Below are 20,233 nucleotides of genomic sequence, written 5' to 3' on the forward strand. Positions count from 1 at the left end.
TAACAGAGACCAGCTAAAACGAATCAGGACGAACCAAGCATTTCTTATAATTTAATGTAAGCAAATTCAAGGACAAATGGAGATCTCCATCCGCAAGAAGATACTGCAAAGAGGGCGGCTGTTGGGCTTTACTTAACTTTCCACTATCAAGGTGACACAGCAGGGAGAATGAGTGTCTGATTGGCTACCTGCCCGCCAAAGAATCATCTCCCCTGCATGAATCATCTGCAAGAATCATCTCCTCCTTAGCCTACCTGTGGTGAAGCATGGGTGAGTATTAGAGGAGGGTAGGTTAGGTGGAATTTGGAAGCCAAGGTGTGCTGAACCTGGTGGGTAGATTTGACACTCAGGGATAGTCCTATTATGATTCCCTTATTGGATGACTGTGCCATTCCTCTCACCTAGGCCTACTGAGGACATTTTCCTGCCCTGTTGACCTTGGACTGGGTTCTGTGATTCTCTTTAGTCAGTGGAAAGTTGTGGAAGGCATATGAAGGGAGAGCTCCAACGTGCTTTCTTGGCTTGACTCAGCCTCTCTGCTTCTGCTACCTGCCATGAGAAGACCATGACTTAGGGTCCCTGGTAGCTGGTGGTCCCAGAATGAGAGAGATGTGGAATTTCCAGGACCCAGCCTGTAGCACAGCTGTCAATCACCCCAGCGTATCCAAATACTAGCGAGCAAGAAATAAATGTCGCTTTTTGTCCACTACCAGTGTTGTTTTTTTCTTTGCCCATTCATTTTGGCCATACTGCATTATCCCAGCAGAAATCTGACCTAGACAGCAGGCAAGCTGACTCTTCTATCTGTTCTTCAGCCAGAAGACGGAGAGGAGCCAGAATGGGCAGTGACGTGAGAAATGAATCCATCGTGTCTAGGGTCACAGAGCCCACCCTCCACTGGACCACTACTGATTGTCAATCATGCCTGTGCTTAGTATTCAGTGATCATCTTCTTTTATTTTAAAATAAAACCACAACTTGTGCTTTCATATTCTGATTAACAAAGGCAATGTATATCATTACTGTTAATTTAAAGGTGTAATCAGCCGTGTCAGTCAGGTAAGGGAGAAAATGGTGCCATGGACCTTTTCCAAATTCCCACAGGCTTAAAATATAAAAAAACTCCTTCAATAGTGCTGACAGCACACCTTGCCTGTTATTATAGCTTGGGTTTTGTTTTTGTTCCTGTGCCAGTACGAGAATATCATTAGGTTACAAATCAGATCTAACGGTTTCGATTATTGTTCATCTTGAGCTCTGTGCTTTCTCTCCATTAGTTGTGGCAAACAGAAATAATTTAATTTATTAGTTGGCCCATCTTCAAAAAAGGCTTTTATTACCAAATGTGCTTGAGGACGTGGCGGGGGGGGGGGGTGGAACCATAGACCTGTCTTCAGCATCTCAGGAGGGAAAATTGCTAGGATATAACAGGTTTGCAGATAGATGTGTGGGTTTGCCCAATGAAGAGATACTTGTTACCTGATGTAGCACATCCTTGCTACAAAGAACAGATTTTCTGGCACCTTCTTTCTGGTAGCTGCAGTTTGTTGTTTTCAGCACGTCAAAACCATGATTTTAGATTTATTGTCTCGGGGGTAATTGAGCAATAATTGCTGGCACTCATGCATCTCCTACCCTTTGTCAATCCGTCGGCCAGCCGTTCAGCAAATATTTATTCTCCATCTTTTCAGGGCATGGCCAATTTTTCTTTTATACCTAATAGTCTTTTACACAGGTTGAAGATTATTCAAAACGGATATGTACCTTTCAGCAGTACAATGAAAACTCACCAGTTGAAGCTCAGATTTGTTACTAAATTTCATGTTGCCTCCTAGTGCCCGACTTAGTTGCTTTCCATAGTGGAGCCTGTGGCTCTTTCTGAATAGATATGGGGTGCCTATGTATACCAATTTAAATTCAGACTTGTCATTACATTTTCATAGGATTCAGATAGTTCAAGCTTCTTTTCAAAGTAGAGATTTTGAGGGGATGGCAAGATTAGCTAAATGTTCCTGGGTCTTTGTGGGTTTTGTTTGTTTTCTTTGAAATACTAGGGATAGAACCAAGGGCCTCTTGCATGCAAGGCAAGTGCCCCACCACTGAACTTCATCACCAGCCTGCATCCAAATTTTTAAAGAAGTACAAGCGCTCTCAGGGTTTTCCTCATTCCCACTCTCTCCATATTGGTTCATCTGTGAGTTCCTTCAAAGATGTGCAAGGAGCACGGGAAGTGTTGGAGGACACCCAGGTGGACAAGGATGCTGTGAACAGCTGTTTTGCTGGTTTGACGAATATTTAATGTGGACCTACTGGTTTAGGATCCTGGATTCACTTAAATGTGCATAATTGCCTGTAGGATCTGTAGAGCTGCCCCTGTGATTTATGGTGACAGGTTTCCGCCAATTACTGTTCAACAAAGACCAGTGTGTGGAGGTACTTGGACAGTTGAGTGAGGTGGAATAGGGAATTTTTTTCTAGTATGGGATTTTGTGTTTGTCTCCACTTCCTGGTAAAGGATAGGGTCTGAGGCTACAGAGACACTATGGAATTTAAGAAGTAAAAATCTTTTTCTTTAATTTTTATTTTTTAGTTGGACACAATATCTTTATTTACTTATATGTGGTGCTGAGGATCAAACCCAGGGCCTCACAAATGATAGGCGAGCGCTCTACCACTGAGCCACAACCCCAGCCCAAGAAGTAAAGTCTTATTTGTGTTTTTCTATGTGTGGAGGGGTTTACGTTGGTTTTTGTTTTGTTTTGTTTTGGTTTGGTTTTTTGTTTTGTTTTGGTTTTTAGCTATCCTGGTATGAAGAGTTCTGGATGCCTATAATCATGGTAGTTATAGTCATAGTAATAGTAGCTATTTATTTATTTTTATTTTATTTTGGGGAGGGGGTTTGGTGCTGAGAATCAAACCCAGGGCTCTGTATATACTGAGCATGCATTTTTATCACGCAGTATTTGACTGGGTTGTACTTCCAGCACCAATAGTAGGCATTTATTGAATGCGTAGTATGTTCCTGGTTCCTCCCATGAAACATCTTGTTTGATTTAGCCTAGTAGACCTAAGATGAAACAGTTATTACTTTTCTCATGTGGCAAAAGAAGCAAAGTCCATGTTTCAAGGAAGGTTCTGTATGTTCCATTTATATGTTGCTTAAACACGCCCTCTTCATGTATTACTTTTAAAAAAATTTTTTATAGCTATAGATGGACAGAATGCCTTTATTTTATTTACTTTTTTATGTGGTGCTGAGGATCAAAGCCAATGCCTCTCACATTGTCACTGAGCTCCAGCCCCAGCCCGTATTACTTCAGTTCTTAAAGAAACATCAGATACTATATTTAAAGCAATGACATCCAAGTGCAGTAAGTTTAAGGACCTGTTGAAAGTGGAGGAGCAGTATTTGAACCAGACCCCGTATCTTCTTGGTTAAGAGCACCTGCTCAGTAACTGTTCAATAAAACTTGTAAATAAATTATCAAACTGAGGGATGGGCTTTGACTGCTTTGACCCCAGACAGCTTATATGAAATCTACCAGGAGACATAAGTGTAATGGTCATTTGCATTGTTGGTATATGACCTTGCTGGTGTACAGTGTCTCTAATAAACACACAGTTTCTGCTTGCAATCGATTGATTGATTGATTTATATGAAGTGCTGATTGATTGATTGATTTATATGAAGTGCTGAGGGTCGAACCCAAGGCCTCACACATGCTAGGCAAACATTCTACCACTGAGCCTCAGCCCTAGCACCACTTGAGTTTTTCTTTGTTTGTAACTTCAGAACTGCTATTGAGGTCCCCTCAGACCCCAGGGAAATGTGAGTCACAGAGAAGGTTGCTCACAATTCTAGAAAGTTGGGTTTAGATACCTCGGGTGTCTCATCCATAAGCAACATGAAAAAAGTATATAGAAAAATGTGGATGCCCCTGTAGGGTGTGTCTATTGCTTTCTACCCATGTCTCACTTTTTTCTTCTTCTTCTTTTTTTTCATCTAGAGTGAGTGGAAAATTAATTTTCTTCTGGAAGGGCTTGGGAAAATGTGTTTTGTTCCATGGCTCTTCTCTGTCAGGTACATAACAAGAGTGCTTGGCATATCTGATCTCATTTACCCCTGGTGGCAACTGTTAGGGAACTAGCAATTTATAGTTTTATAATGTAAATAAAGACGCTGAGGCTTAGACTAGCCAGTGGTAGAGACAGGATTTAAAGTCACATCTGCCTGGCTTTCAATGCGGTCCATTTTCCCCTCTGCAGGTCGGCCTCAGATTCCGATTCTATGACCCGCCTGCTCATTAGGCAGATAATGGCTACTTCTTTCCCAGATTTAGTTTTGTTTAGTATTAAAAGAAATCTCATTGTTTCATTTTTCTGTCTCTATGGGCTGCCACCCTGTTTCCAGTGCAATCTTGGAGATGGAATACATTATGATGGGGATAACCATTTCCCTGTGTCACCTCTCATTTGAGCTAATCAGAGAATACAAGCTTATATCATGGCAAGATTGTTGGGACCCAGATCATGGGCCTTCCTTGTTTTACTGAGCAAAAGTAGTTTATCTATTCTTTATTGCAAGTGCTTTTGGAGAACCATATTGCTCTGTGGTTGCAGTTATTACTGAGAAAGATGAAAGATACAGTAACAATTTATTAGGTTAAAGGAGGTTCATGCAGCCATCCAATACATATTTATAAAGCTCCTGCCGGTCCATGCTGGGCACTGGTATAGGCACTGGAGATGCAGGAGTGAACAAAGCTGGTCAGGATTGTGATTTGTTATAGAAGCCTAATTAGTCTTTGGAAATTGTACAGGGGCCTTTTCATCCTATTCATTTTTATTTCAAGTTAGGCTGTTTTATGTCCTAAGATCCAGATGATGACTGGCCACCTGGAACCCCTGAAGATATTCTGTCAAGAGCAGAACCCATGAGTGTCCTTGTGGATGGCTGAACATCTCTTTTAAGCTTGTTGGTGAAGTCTCTAAGGAGACTTCAAGATCATCTTTGCCAAGTTTCCACATCTGTGTGGAGAGCACATTGAGGTCACGTTTAAATAACAAGGCTACTCTGTTCAGAGAAGGAAGGTTGACAGGCTGCTTTGGTAGGTTGACATTCCTGAGCAGAATCCACAATGCAGAACAAATGGCAGACTCCATTGGTCATTCACTGAACATTTGAGCTTTCCCGGTTCTGAAGGTTTTGAGGGCCAACAACTCCTTGGAAAACTTCTCCCCACAGAAATTGCCCTATGAATTCATGTATTCAGATTGCTTATACAGTTTTTGAAGATGGTTTGAAGAGGGATGTGGAGGGTTGTTTCTTTGGTAATTCTAATGAGAGATGATGACAGGTTGAGGATGAGGGGACCAGTGACCAGATTTGAAGTTTAGGTGGTGGTGCTGGAAGAACAGATTCACTTGTAAATTCTCATTGAAATGCAGCTTTTGGAGTAGAGATATTTAAATTTAATGGTAAGAAGCTTGTTGTAGTTAGTGTTTTCAGTGATCAATTTCCTTATGTGTCTATTTGGGGATATATTTACAAACAGCTATTGATAATGTGAAATAAAAGTAATGCTTTTATTTCAAAGTAATGCTTTTATTTCAGTCACTAACATTTTTTTTTTTTTTTATGGAATAAGCTCTTGAACAATTTCACAGAAAACATTGGTAGGTAGTGGTTTTTTCTCTTTTTTTGCCTTTGGAGGCAGTTGAGACATTTTTTAATGTACCTTTAAATAGTTCTAAGAAAAATGAAATGTTTAGTTGATTGTTTTGTCTTGAGAAACATTATAATTTGAGTTGTCAGTGTTTTCTGAAAAGAGAAGAGCCCTGGTGACAGTTTTTCAATCTCAAATTCCTCCATTAAAAAAAATAATTGAAACAACTAGGGAAGCTAAATTATAAAATCACAAACATATCTGCAATACAACTAGGTCATGAGGGGATGGGGTGGTGGGTCAATGGGAGAGCACTTGCCTAGCAAGTGTGAGGCACTGGGTTTGATTCTCAGCACCACATATAAATAAATAAAATAAAGGTCCATCTACAACTAAAGACATATTTAAAAAATTTTTTAAATCTGGGTTATGAGGTATCTCTGTTCATCTCACAGTACATGTGGATGGGATAAATCACAGACAGCTATGGGACTGTGTGGAATTATCCCTGGAGGGAAGAGACAGAAGACCTGCACCCCCAGATCAGCTGCAGATTACAGGCACCCATGGGAAAGTGTGGTGTGCCCATATGGAATGTTTATCTGAGACTGGGAATGGTTCCACAGAATGCTAAGTTCCTGGATCAGGGCAAGGAGACTGTGGTATACAGCAAGGTTTGCTGATGCCAGGCTTCCCCCATTTCTAAACTAACAAACTGAATTTCCCTTCTGAGGCAAAACACCCCACCCAGTAGGAACTGTTGGGAGTTGAAGCCCAGCTGAACCTTTAGATGGAGGCTCAGGGTCCAGGGAAGGGAGGGTTCTGTCAAGAAGGGTGTTGAGACATTTGTGAAAGCAGAAGGTCACAGGTGTTAGAATCATTTTGTGAAAATAATGAAAATGCAGATGTAGATGTTTGCATGTTCAGCAGTTGTTTTGCAATGTTGTTTTACATTACCTTGAACAAAAGAAAAGGATTCTAATTGGACCCCCAACAAAGCTCCTATAAAGAAACAGTCTCTTAGAGTTGGAAACTACTTCCCTGATATATTAGTCTTAGAGAAGTGAAGAGACAAAAAAAAAAAAAAAAGTTCGAATTCAGGCAAGGCAGAGAAATAAAAGAAAACAATTTTAGAAAGTGAAGAGTAAACTTGAAAAAAAAATCACAAAAGGAAGTAAACACAAGTGGTAATTGCGTTAGTAATTTTTCCATTACAATAATAAAATACTTGAGATTGGGGGCTGGAGGTTGTGATTCAGCCATGGAGCGTTCACCTAGCATGGGAGAGGCCCTGGGTTTGATCCTCAGCACCACAAATAGATAGATAGATAGATAGATAGATAGATAGATAGATAGATAGATAGATAGATAGATAAAAAGGTATTGTGGATTTGATCCTCAGCACCACATATAAATAAATAGATAAGTAAAATAAAAAGGTATTGTGTCCAACTACAACTAAAAAATAAATATTAAAAAATACTTGAGATAATCAGCATATAAAGAGGCATGGTGCATTCTGGTGCACAATTTTAGAGGTTTAGTCTGTGGGTTGTTGGCTTCATTGTTTGGGGACCTGTGGTAGAGCCCACTTTAGTGGGGCAAGCTTCTCATTTTGTGCTGGCCTGAACTGAAACAAGGAGATAGGAAGGGGTTGGGGTCTCATTATTGTCTTTGAGGATGAGCCTCCAGATGTTCTAAGGCCTCACTGCCTCCGGATAGTGTCAAGATGGGGGCCAGGTCTTTAATACATGGGCCTATTGGGGACAATTTAGATTCCAACAGTAGCACTACTACAAGAAAAGTCAAGGAACTGGTTCAGTAGCTTATATCTGTAGTCCCTGTGACTCAGGAGGCTGAGGCAGGAGAGAATCTGAGACCAGCCTCAGCAACTTGGTAAGACCCTGTCTCAAAAAACTAAAAGGTCTGGAATGTTGCCCAGGGGTAGACCACCCCTGGGTTCAGTCTGCACCCCATATCCCCGAAAAAGAAAAGAACAGTAGAGCAAACAGATATAATTTCCTTTTTCTGTTTCCTCTCCCTGTCTCTCTAATTTTGATGGTATATACACTGCATAAGTGAGCTACATCCCAACCATTTTATTTTTATTCTTTTTTAATAACATTTTTATTTACTATTTTTTATGGAGTGCTGAAGAGTGAACCCAGTACCTCACATGTGCTAGGTGAGCGCCCTTATAGGTCTATGCCACCACACCCAATTATGATGGATTATTTTAATAATCAAAGAGAAAATAGGTGCAATAAGACTCTTCAAAAGAAAAAACTTGAAAATAAACAAGAAATAATTATAATAATACCCTAAGAAAACCTGATTGGCATAAAAGTCTTTTTCTGGGAGTGGGGTTTGAACCCAAGGGTGCTAAACCACTGATAGCCCCACAAGATAGTTGGCACTATCAGGGTACCTAGCCCTTTTTATTTTTTATTTTGAGATAGAGTTTCACTAAGTTGTTTAGGTTCTTGATAAGTTGCTAAGACTGGCCTAGAACTTCAAATCCTCCTACCTTAGCCTCCTGAGTCACTGGGATTACTGCCCCCAGCTGAAATAAAAGTCCTTGAAATCTACATGGAAAGGTTTATTGTATTCCTCAGAAAATCATCTCATATCACTTCTGAGACAGTATAGTGGAGGGATGGATCATTAACCAAAGGCAAAAACAAGCAAATCCTCTGAGCATCATGGGAAAAAAGACTATTTATCAGGAAAGGAAACTGAATTGTGATGAATTTTTTTGACAGTGTTGTAATACCCCAAAAAACAAGGACAATGCAATATCAATTTAGGATGAGCAAGGACGAAAATATGGGCATGAATTTCATAATGGTCCAAGCTGATCTGCAATATAAATCAGGCAGGTGATTATGAATATACCAGCAATCAAGAAATTTTATTTCTATATTAATTTATTTTAAATATTCATTTTTTTTAGTTGTAGATGGATATAACACCTTTGTTTTACTTATTTTTATGTGGTGCTGAGGATCAAACCCAGTGCTTCACACATGCTAGGCACATGCTCTACCACTAAGCCCCAGCCCCTCCATGTGAGTTTTTTAGGGATTAGTAGCAGCTAATCATCATGGACTTTTCAGTGAACTGGGGAGAGGTAGTACTGAAAGCTACATAGTTTTGTAACTATTATGGCAAAAATCATTAAGAGTCACTAGTGTCACCACTAGGGAAATATATATGGATCTTACATATTTCCTGATAGAAATCTTCAACATTATCTGTTAAATAGTTCTGCCAACAAAATGTGCATGGTCTGATCCAGCTTCTGAATCTTACCAATTAACAGAAAACAAAATGGTAACATGTTTCTTGATAGGATGGGCAGGCAATTAAGCAAACTGGCAAAATCCTGAACATGGGAACCTTCACAAAACACCAGGGTATAAGAAGATAAAAAGGGGACTTTTGGGTTAAGAGATTGAAGAACACATCGATTTATCATCATGCATGAATCTTATTTGGATTTTGATTCCAGCTACTGCAAATTGAGAAAATTATATAATTGAGAAAATGTGAATAATACATTTTAAGGAAATGCTGATTCATATTTTTAATGTATCATGGTATTTTAGTAATAAGGCAAAAGAACAGATTAAGAAATAATGTTTAGTGTGACCAATTAAAAAGTATGAAATGATGACTCATTCACTTGAGATCTTAGCAGCTACATTAGCCAGAGAAACAAAATTAGCAAAGAAATTTATTGTTCAGGTTAAGAAACCCTGATCAAAAAATCCAAAATCTGAAATGCTTCAAAATTTTGGACATTGATATGGTACCCCAAGTGGAAAATTCCACACCATGATATTGCTTTATGTAAGAAAATTATTAAGGATATTACATAAAATTACCTTCAGGCTATGTGTGCAAGGTCCCAATAAGGCAGAAATGGATTCTATGTTAGGACTTGGGTTTCATCCCTAAGATACCTAATTATGTACTTGCAAATATTCCGGAGTTTGAAAAAGAAAAAAATTCAAAAATCTTAAACACATCTGTTCCCACACAGTTTGGCTAAGGGATACTAGGTCTGTAGGGAATTGTCTCATGTGATTATGGAGCTGAGAAGTTACACAATCTGCCATCCTCAAAGTGAACGTATCTGAGAGCCCTTTGTAAGTTCTTATCTGAATTTGAAGTCCCAAGAAGACCAATGTCTCAGTTCACTCAGGTAGAGAGAAGGTGAATTTTTCCTTTCTCTACCTTTTTGTTTAATTCTGGACATTAGGAATTCGGACAATGCCTACCTACATTTGCTTTATTCAGCCACCAGTTCAAATGCTATCTCATCCAGAAACACCTTGACACATACTATTTAAACCAAATACCTGGGTACCCCAGGGCCCAGTCAAGTTGACATATAAAATCACCCATCCTGGTAGAAAACACTCCATTTTTATTTTTCATTCCTGTGTTCCTTTGGTCCTTGGGGCTATAAGTGATCAAACACTTATTTATTGGTCTTGAATCACTGTGGTCATCAAAATGGAAAAGCAGATTTTACAGTTCAGTAGTGAGGCTCCTGACCACTGGGGATTGTTCAGATAACAGGCTTGATATTCATCTTCAGTGGATCTGGGTTTTTTTTTTTTTTTGCACTATCTGTTATTGTGATGGAAAAGTGTATGTGAGTGGAATTTCTTGAGGTCCCTTGGACACTCTAGAGAACTTAAGTACTTGTTACCTCTAACACCTTTATTAAACTTGGTATGCTTTGATTCTCTGGGAATATTTATGGCATTATTCTGATCCCGATACCAAGTATTTCAAATACTGCTATCCTTAATCAGGCTTTTAAATTTAATTTTAATTTTGGGTACCAAGGATTGAACTCAGGGGTACTCGACCACTGAACCACATCCCCAGTTCTATTTTGTATTTTATTTAGAGACAGGGTTTCATTGAGTTGCTTATCACCTTGCCATTGCTGAGGCTGGCTTTGAACTCGAGATCCTCCTGTCTCAGCATCAATAGCCACTAGGATTACAGGTATGCACCACCATGACTGTATGTATGCAATCTTCATTTCGGTGTCCGTTTGTTCTAAATATTGTTAGCTGCTACTTTGTCGACATTTCTGACAGTAAATAATAGCAACAACAACAAAAATCATACTTGCTGTGACCAGTTCTTGTCTGTGTGACCTACCTAGGTTGACAGAAGAATTGTTTTACATGATGTCATCTTGGATCATGGGTAGGCTTTTTGCTTCCCAGTTGCATGCCAGAAAACTGGGGCTAAAATGATAAGTGACATGCTATGAATTATAAAGGCAATGAGGGAAAGCTAGGATGACCCGAAGGGTACAATAAAGAGGAGAAGGGTTAGGAGAAGGATAGACAGGTTAAGGAGGTATGAAGAGCAGTAAGTCATGAGCTGTGAGGGAGATTCATGAACAGCTGTATGAGCGATGACACATTTAACCATGACAGCGACAGCAAACATTCTTCTAGAAAATCGGGCTGAGATTTTCTACATTGTCCAGAGGAGTAAACAGTCACTTGGAGATTTTGTAAGTTGAACTGGGCAGGTGCTACCTAGTCAGTGCAGGGCTGTGACCCTGTAACTGGACTGCCTCTGGAACATACCTTAGTCTGGGTCTTACTCCTTCATCTCCCTGGGTTTAGGTAACTGTGGTCCAGAGAGGTGAAGCAACCTGCCTAAGTACTTAAAATGGAGAGGCAGAGCCAAGAAGGGAATCTCTTATGTTCTTTCTGGAAACATTATGACTTTGCTCACTGACTTTTGTTTGTGGAATAGCTTCTGCAAGGCCAAATTCTTGTCCCTTCAGTTCTGTTTCTTTGACTTCATGGCCTGTTTCTTATTGTTTCACCTCTTGACTTTCCTCCCACATTCCCAAATGTGAAATAGAGAGATTGGCTTTCATGTTATAAATGGAAAAAGTAGAAGCTGGCCTGAAGATAATTCTGGCCTGAAGATAATTCTGGCCCCAGAGAAACCTCAGTTTGATGTTAAGAGAATTATTTTCTTTCTCATCCCTGAGTTTAGATTTAACTTTTTCATTAAGGAAGACTCACAAGTCAGCATTGCCCCTGAACTTTCTTTACAATAGCTCACTAGTGGAAGCATCCAGAGCCAGTCCTGGTTGTGAATGCAGAACACCAATCTTCTGTAGAAAAGGGGAAGGGGAAAAGGAAAAAAAAAAGAAATTCTGTCTTCGCAGGGATCCTTCTTGTTTAGAAAAACCAAATGGACAAGAGATATAAATCAGACACTTGAAGGAAAGGAGGGACATCTTTGAGAGCATTATATTTGTGAACATTCTCATTATCCAGAGATTTCCTTGCCAACTGAAGCAAAGAGGAATTTTCCAGTGTGAGACTATTTTCACATGGCCATGAACACGATATTTTTGGTGCAAAAGTAGTTGCTGGTCCTTAGGGTAGCAACCTTTTTACCCTTTGAGTCAGATATATTGCTCTTCCAGCCACACACAGTAGGAGACTTTTCTCAGTCACAGCCTCTTCAGACCTTCCCCATAGAAGGAGTCACAGGAAAGGAATATTGGTTTTGAGATGGAATTTTCCAAGCCTAAGGGTGCTTGAGAATATGTTTTTGCTTCTGTGGATAGTGAAGGGGAAGGGAGCCGTCCATTCTCTGATGCTGTTCAGGATAGCATCCCTTAGTCCTTGTGCTACAATCCCTAGTTAAGAATTCCTGAGAGCTTTCAGTCTCTAAGGGTATTTACCACCATCCACCCCAACCCATTATATGGCTTTTGTTATTTCCCCCCCCAGTACTGGGGGTTGAACCCAGGGACATTCTACCACTGAGTTACAGCCCTAGTTCTTTCTTTCTTTATTTTTTGAGACAAGGTCTTGTTAAGTTGCTGAGGCCAACCTCAAACCTGCCACCCTCCTGCCTTAGCCTTCCAAGGAGCTGGAATTATAGGCATGCACTTTACATGTACTTTTTATCCCAAAGTTGGTTGCATTGGGAAATTGATGAAGGCAGAGTTAATGAATCAGTTGCAGAGAAGTTTTTGGTGAGTGAAATTATTTTTTCCAGTGCAGAGGAGCGAGTAGAACTTAATCATGGCAGGAATATTTGGTGTATGATGTCTGTAATTTTAAAAAATGAAATTAATTTTATTTTAACACAAGCAAGAGAAAACTTTTGAGAGATTATTATGGCTATTTGTAGTATTTTTATTTGGTAGGGTTAGCTCTTAAGGTAAAGTACCTGTTCTTCATGCAGGTAGAGTATATGTAGATTCACAATGTATAGAGGAATTGATAACAGAGAAATATTTATGTTTTTTAGAAATATCTGTCCAGCAAATGCCCCAATGATAAATATCAGTGATACAATGAAGGAGAAAAATTGGTTGCTAATTATGAGATTTGATTCAGAGACCTTGAATAATTTTTGCAAACCAGTCTCCTGTTGAATAAGTTTAACACATTTTACAGGCTTTTTTTGCAGAAAAGACTTGTCATATTTATAGATGAACTTGTTAATTCTGCCTGAGAAACCAGGTTGCATTTTTATTCGTTTACTTCTGTGGGTGTTAAGATTTTGCTTCATGAAAGAGTAGGCAGCCTTTACCCATAAACCCCACCGAGGTTTCTACCATGGGCTTGCTCAAGTAGGGAATTATGTGGAAGAAAACTAAAATTTACATTGAAGACGGCTCTCCTTGCAGCAGGAAAAAACATAGCTACAAGCTGATTCCATGTAAAGATTTGTAGTCTCATGGAATGTAATTTCTCCACAGCCAAGAAACCATGATACATGAGTTTAACCACAACCTTTAACTACCTGCTTGTCATGTTGATAAAACCATTCAAGGTTCAACTGGATTCCTTAGGTTTAACAACCCATGCAAGCCAGCGCCTGTTGGTTTAGCCACATGGGGTCCAGAATCATCCTTTGGATGTGGGTGGGGCAGAATGGGTAGCAGAGAACAGGGAAACTTGCAGAGAACAGGGAAACTGCTTTTAACCCTGATTCCTGTGTCTGCTATGAGGGTGAACTGGTGAGAAAGGCCAGGATGGCGAAGACGTGCGAGTCAACTTACCTCAGGCTGGACATACGTTCCAAGTTATTGGTCTGAATTGGTTTAAACTGCAGTACATCAATATATCTCAGTGCTTTTCAGAATCACCAATGAAGACAAATCAAATAGGCTTATCATCCTCCTAGCTTTTATTTTAAAGGTTGGTAAGGTCAATGCTTCAGGTGTTGAGACTGTTCATATTGCACACTGAATAGTAAAAATATTGAAAAATGCATATGGGGATTTATAATCTAAGAGAGATCAGTTTTTTTTTTGGTGATGTCCCAGTAAAACTAGAATATATGCAGGGTAAAAATAGAAATGTAAGTGTTGGATACCTATCATTTTGGTAATTTTGTAATGTGTACCATAGTATTGAAAAAAGCTACATTGGGTGTCAGTTATTAGATTCTAGGTATGAAATAGGAGACAGTATTGTAGGGTAGTTAAAGAAACATCATGAGCCTAGTGTAAGACCAATATTTGATCTCAGATCTATCACTTGCCATGATCTTGGTAATAAAATGAAGCTAATAATAAGAATTTTGTAACAGTCACAGAAATCATGCATGCAGTGGGGTTGGCATATAGTGAATGCTCAGAAATCTTTAACCATAGTTAGAATTAAAAACTATCCCCATGGTTTGAAATGATGTAATAAATATCTGAAATAAAACTCTTTTTTTTAAGTTTATTTTTTATTGATTTTGCATGATTTAGCTGGGGGAAAGCTTCTTTGTTTCCCTTCTGGAAATTTAGTTTGTATTTGCTAAAGACATTGATCCCCTCTGTCAAAGGGTCTACTGTCTCCCATGGTGCTTTGCATATACAGAATATCAATTCAGATCCGCAGAAGTTCTGGAAGCACGGGGGACTGGCCCACGGTGATGCTAAGTGGATCTGACATGGTAATGATATGGAGGTTGTCATGGAGGTTACTGCCAATTAATCCAGGTCACTGGAGAATCATTAGAAAGTGCATTTGTCCTTTCACCTGACCCTCCCACCCCCATAAAAGTGCTTGACAGGAAGCTTGGGGTCACCCTGGCCATTTCTCCACATCTTCCAGAACTTAAAAATGGAATGTCTATACTTTCGGTGATTGCTGCTTTGTTAAATATGTAAGAATGGCTTGATGTTTGTGTTAGTGGCAGCCTGGATCTAGGTATGATCATCTTCTTTCGGTTTTCCTATTATAGTTCTCTTCCCTTCCCTTCCTTGAGCTAGATCGTAGATCTTCCAATGTGCCAGGCAAGTACTCTACCACTGAGCTCTGCCAACAGCCCTAGGTGTGGATTTCTTGATGATTATGCAAATTGCTTCTCCCCAACCACCTCCATTGCACATCTCCTATAAAACGTCTTTTCATAAGCAAAGATGATTGACTCCTCTGTTCCTCATCTGTTAAGCACTACAGGTCTAGAGCTCGTGAGATGGTGTGGCCAGGTAAAAAGCATTCTGGGGCTGGGGCTGGGGCTCAGTGGTAGTGCAACTGCCTGGCATATGTGAGGCACTGGGTTCAATTCTCAGCACCATATATAAATAAATAAGGGTCTATCAACAACAACAACAAAAAAATTTAAAAAATTATAAAAAAATGGGCCTTCCTACCACCCCCATTTTTTCCCCCTAAACCTAGTGTGCCCCGAAATCATTGGTGATCTGAGCAGTAGTCACTATATTTCAAGAGATATTTGACTCTCCACTTCCACTCCTGTGGTAGCCTTGAACTTGCTATCTCTCCTATTTTGGGCTTGCCTGTCACCCTAGCTTAAGAGAAATGGAATTCAAACGAGTATAAAGAGTGCTATTACCTTTAGATGGGAGCTTGAAGCTGGAGGGTGTGCTTTGGTTGGGAAGACTTTTCTTTTCTCTGCAGGTAGGGAAACTTGAAGGGGAGCTTCCCCGGCCTGGGGACCTGATGGAAACATTGAGCCTCATCTTCCAAATGGTTCATTTGGAGCATGAAGAAGAAAACGCACCATATTGGTGCAAGTTTCTGTTATGGATGACTGTTTGTTTTGGCCACATAATCTGATTCACTCCGGAAATCTTGAGGCCAAAAGAAGACTTTTATGTTTAGTCTTTCATATAATTTATTATGGTTTTGGAAAAGGGTTTCAGTCCCCAGTTCCCACTGTCTCTCTTGTGCCTCCTCATGCTCTATCTTCTCCCTCTGTCCACCTCCATGATGGCCAAGTTCATTTGGGAGAAGAGATAAGGAAGTGAGAAGTTGGTACTGGCTTCTTTCACAGATTAATATGAGAAATCTCTATCTATCAATCAACCAATTATCTATCTACTTGGGCATGTATAGCCTTTTCAATTTTTAACTTCATTACATTGTATAAGTATCAAAATGACATAATATTAATGTCAGGTAGATAAAATACATTTTTCCCCCTCTTCTAATATACAGGTCACAATTGCTGGCTCTATCCTTACATAGCTAGTTTAGACATCTAAGGACATAAGATATTATCTACTTTATAAAATTATTTTCAGAATAGAGTGCCTGCTGTGCTCATATTCTAGTACCTTAAAATGTTTATAATAAGACATAATATCATGTTACTTTATACGTACTACTTAAAGTGAAGTGTCTTCTGTTTATTGGTAAATTTGAAGTGCTTTCCTTAACATTAAAATGTGTTTTCTTTAGTCATTTCCTTCAGTCAACTGATGATTGTTAGATCAAGTCAATTATTCATTATTGATTTATATTCCATGTTGTTTTGCTGTTAGTCATGAGTTGCAGCTACATTTTTCTTTGCCTTTGCTTCTCAGTATATAAAGGCATTTTTACATGTATTCTGTGTTCCAAGCCTTGCTAGGAGATTATATAAGTGTAATCACATTTTAAAGGTTTAAAATATTGAGGAGACAAAGGGAGAAGTTACTTTCTCATTTGCAGTTGAACCTGTGTGACAGTATGGAAGATAGTATCAGTCTATACCTGTGTCTATCCTTTAACATCTTTGTATTATGCAACTACCCTGTACCGAGTATCCTCAGAAACATCTAAATACATACAAATTAAAAGGACGCCTGTAGACCAGAACAAGGTAGACAGATCAATTTTGTGCAGGACCTGTCCCCTTGTTTGCACGGCTGGCACATGATTAACACCAAATAGCTAGGAAGCTGGTGTGTGGATCTGGTACCTACAGCTACCCAGCACCACCACCAGGTGCTTCATCTGGATTCTGCAGGAGGTTCTGGGTGAACCCAGGGATGGAGGGACCGCACCAAGCTGAATGTGATGCATTGGAAAGGATGCAGCTTGGGAGGTTTGGGACCCTAGCAAGTTTGATTGGGCTTGGTGTATAACTTGGGACTGGGGACAGCTTGTGCAAAGGCACCATGGCAAGAATCATGTGGAAAGAGGTACACTGTGGTTTTCATTTCCCTGAGGCATCTGTTTATTTGGACCAATATCATTTCTATTGCTCTGTTAGTTCTTCTTGGTCAAGAGTGAAAGATAGTTACCTGTGACTGACAGTTGCCAGAAGAGGTCACAGCCAACTACAGACCCCATCTGAGCGTTGTGTAGAGTGTGTGTTTTGATGGCCTCTGCTTGCGTCATGTGCAGATCTGTGTTCTTTGCCTGTGACATGCATGCACACGTGTGACGGGAATTAGTTACTGTTCATTCTGCACATAGTGTGAGAGAGATCTGCTGAACTCTTAATGTTCTCACCAACTTTGAGTCTTGAGATCTTCCTCAGTTCTGGTTTAAAAATAATTAAGTGAAAGTCTATGTCAAAAACTTTTCTAAAACAGAACTACTGGTTGATTCTTTAAAAAAATTAGCTAAACTGACAAACTTTTATCTAGAAATATCAAGAGGAAAAAGAGAGGAGTTTCAAATTACTACAATTAGAAATCAAAGAGGATACATTACTAATGACGCTTGACAGACAGAAGGAATTATAACAGAATACAAAGAACAACTGAAAATCCATAAAACCTATAACTTAGATTAAATGGAAAAATTGCCAGAAAGATTCATACTTCTAAAATTGACTCAAGATGAAACTAAACAACTGAGTAGACCAGTAAAAAGTAAATTAATTTATAATGAGAAAACAAAACAAAAACTATTCAGAGAAAAGTCTAGGTCCAAATGGCTTCACGTATTAATTCTATAAAATAATTAAAAAGAAATAAACACCAATTCTTTACAAACTTAAAAAAGAAAATGAAGATCAGGAAGTATTTTTTTCAACTCACTTTATGATATCATTGTACTGTGATACTAAAACCAAAGGCCTCATATTAAAGAAAACTACAAAAAACTCTTGTGAGTATAAATTTAAAAATCTTCAAAACAATACAAGCAAACTAAGCACAGTGATATATAAAAAGGATTATCATGTATACCACAACTAAATAGGACCTATCACAAGAATGCAAATTTTACCATCTTAAAATCAATTAATGTAATCTACTTATTAATAGAATAATGGAATTATGGAGAAAAACCACATAATTATTTAATTGACACTAAAGAAAGGTTTGACAAAATCCTACACTTCTTTATGATAGAAACCCCTAACAAATCATAATAGAAAGGAATTTTCTCAGCTTCATAAAGAACATATATAAAAATCCATAGCTCACTTAATGCAGAATGGAATAGACCAGAGACAGCAGGGAGATACTGAGCTATATGGATAGGAGCTGAAGTTTCAAGTCAGTATTCCCTAGGCTATAACTGTCACCTAGAACATATTTTGCAACGTATATCCAAGTACATAGATGGGAGGAGATTTTTGCATCATGTAATTTCCAATGCTCTGTCCACATATGACTTATGTTTTTAAGGATGTGATTTTTCAGATAATGTGACTCAGAGTCTCCTTCTCTGGGTTAATAAGTAGAGCCCCCTCTTCAACCTCCATTGCACTGACAGATGTCTGAGAGCGGTGACTTCATGAAAGGGTCTGAGTTTTGTTTCCTATTTTATATGGATGACCATATCTGTGTTTTCATGGATGCCAAAACCTCATCTTCCAGCCCCAGAGACTCCATATCCAGGTTAGAGGCCCTCCTGGCTGCCCCCAGTGTCCATGAAATATAATGCTGAGTTCCCTAGTACTAGGTGATTCTTTATCTTTCTCCTTTGTAATCAAATGGATATTTAATTATTTTGGCCTTATTATACTTTTACTAGATATTTTTATGTGTCTGCAGAAAGATAAAATAACTCTATTACCTGAGTTTACCATGTTGCTTAACCATAGGTCTCTTATCATTTGTTATTCTTTAGTTTATTGAATTTTAATGAACAGCAGAGTAGCTACTCTGCTAGTCATACTGTTGGCTACTAATAAAATAGTTCTTCAAGGTTTAGAAAATGAAAAGAGGAAAACAATATATACCTTCCACATCTAGAGCAAGATGTTTTGCTTAGGTTTTAAAAGTATAATACTGTAATTCCCACCAAGCAGGTAAAGAAACCAAGATCTATAAGAATTAAGCCTAACTTTATAGTCAACGTTCTTCCCATTATGTCTTTTTTTTATCACCTTAAAGCAAAATTGAGCTAACTCCTAATTGTATGAAATATTTATCTCTCTGACTAAACAGGCAATTTCTGTTATAATGTTGAAATGCACATTTTTTTTTTCAAACTCAGAGCCCCATCGTCATACTTAAATGATAAAGATATACTTTGCTTTACCTATTTGTATCCAGCATGGTACAACTTCCTATGTTCTTTCAAATAATGATTTCTTCATTCTTTCATTTGGCTATTAATCCAATCATTATTGAGCTCTTCTTGGGTGCTAGCAGTTGGTTAGATAGAGATTAGTATAGTGTTTTCCTGGCCTAGGAAAGAAGGATGCACACCTTGGACACCACACTCTGGAATCCTTGTGTTATATATCTCTTGGAAGTAGGGCAACATAGAACTATGGGAAATGATCACCTGAAGCCTATGGCATCTTTTTTTTTATAAAATACTCTGTGTCTGAGATCACCAAATTACATTTTAGAACCATTCCCAACTCTATTCCATGGACTCAGCCTCTTCCCTAAGGTCATGCTACTAAGACTTGCTGTGTGACCTCCAGGCACAAGAGATGGCTATTTGCAGGGATAGTGGGTAGAGCAGTCTCACACCAGGCCCTTCATGAACTAGATGAATCCAGGGGACAGGACAGATTAGAGGAGAGCCAGAAATCAGGACCGTTTACCTTGTATGACTGCATTCCTATGAAGAACCCTAGGGAATCCAAGGACTCTAAATTTGAACCTGGGTTTGTAAATCATGATGAAGGAATTTATTTATCAAGGTAAAAACATCAAAAATGATACTTTAATAAGTGATTTATCATCTTGATTTTTAAATTTTACATTTTTAGATCTGTCTGGAAGCCGGGCCTCTATTTGAGCTCTTGCTCTGGGCCCTGAAGATGTTAAGAATATGTAGTATTGAGTTCTCATAACAGAAACAGATTCTTGAGAACATTAGAATAAAATGTGAGAAGAGCCAGGGTGAAAC

The sequence above is a fragment of the Ictidomys tridecemlineatus genome, chromosome 13, assembly GCF_052094955.1.
Source record: "Ictidomys tridecemlineatus isolate mIctTri1 chromosome 13, mIctTri1.hap1, whole genome shotgun sequence".
NCBI classification, from domain to species: Eukaryota; Metazoa; Chordata; class Mammalia; order Rodentia; family Sciuridae; genus Ictidomys; species Ictidomys tridecemlineatus.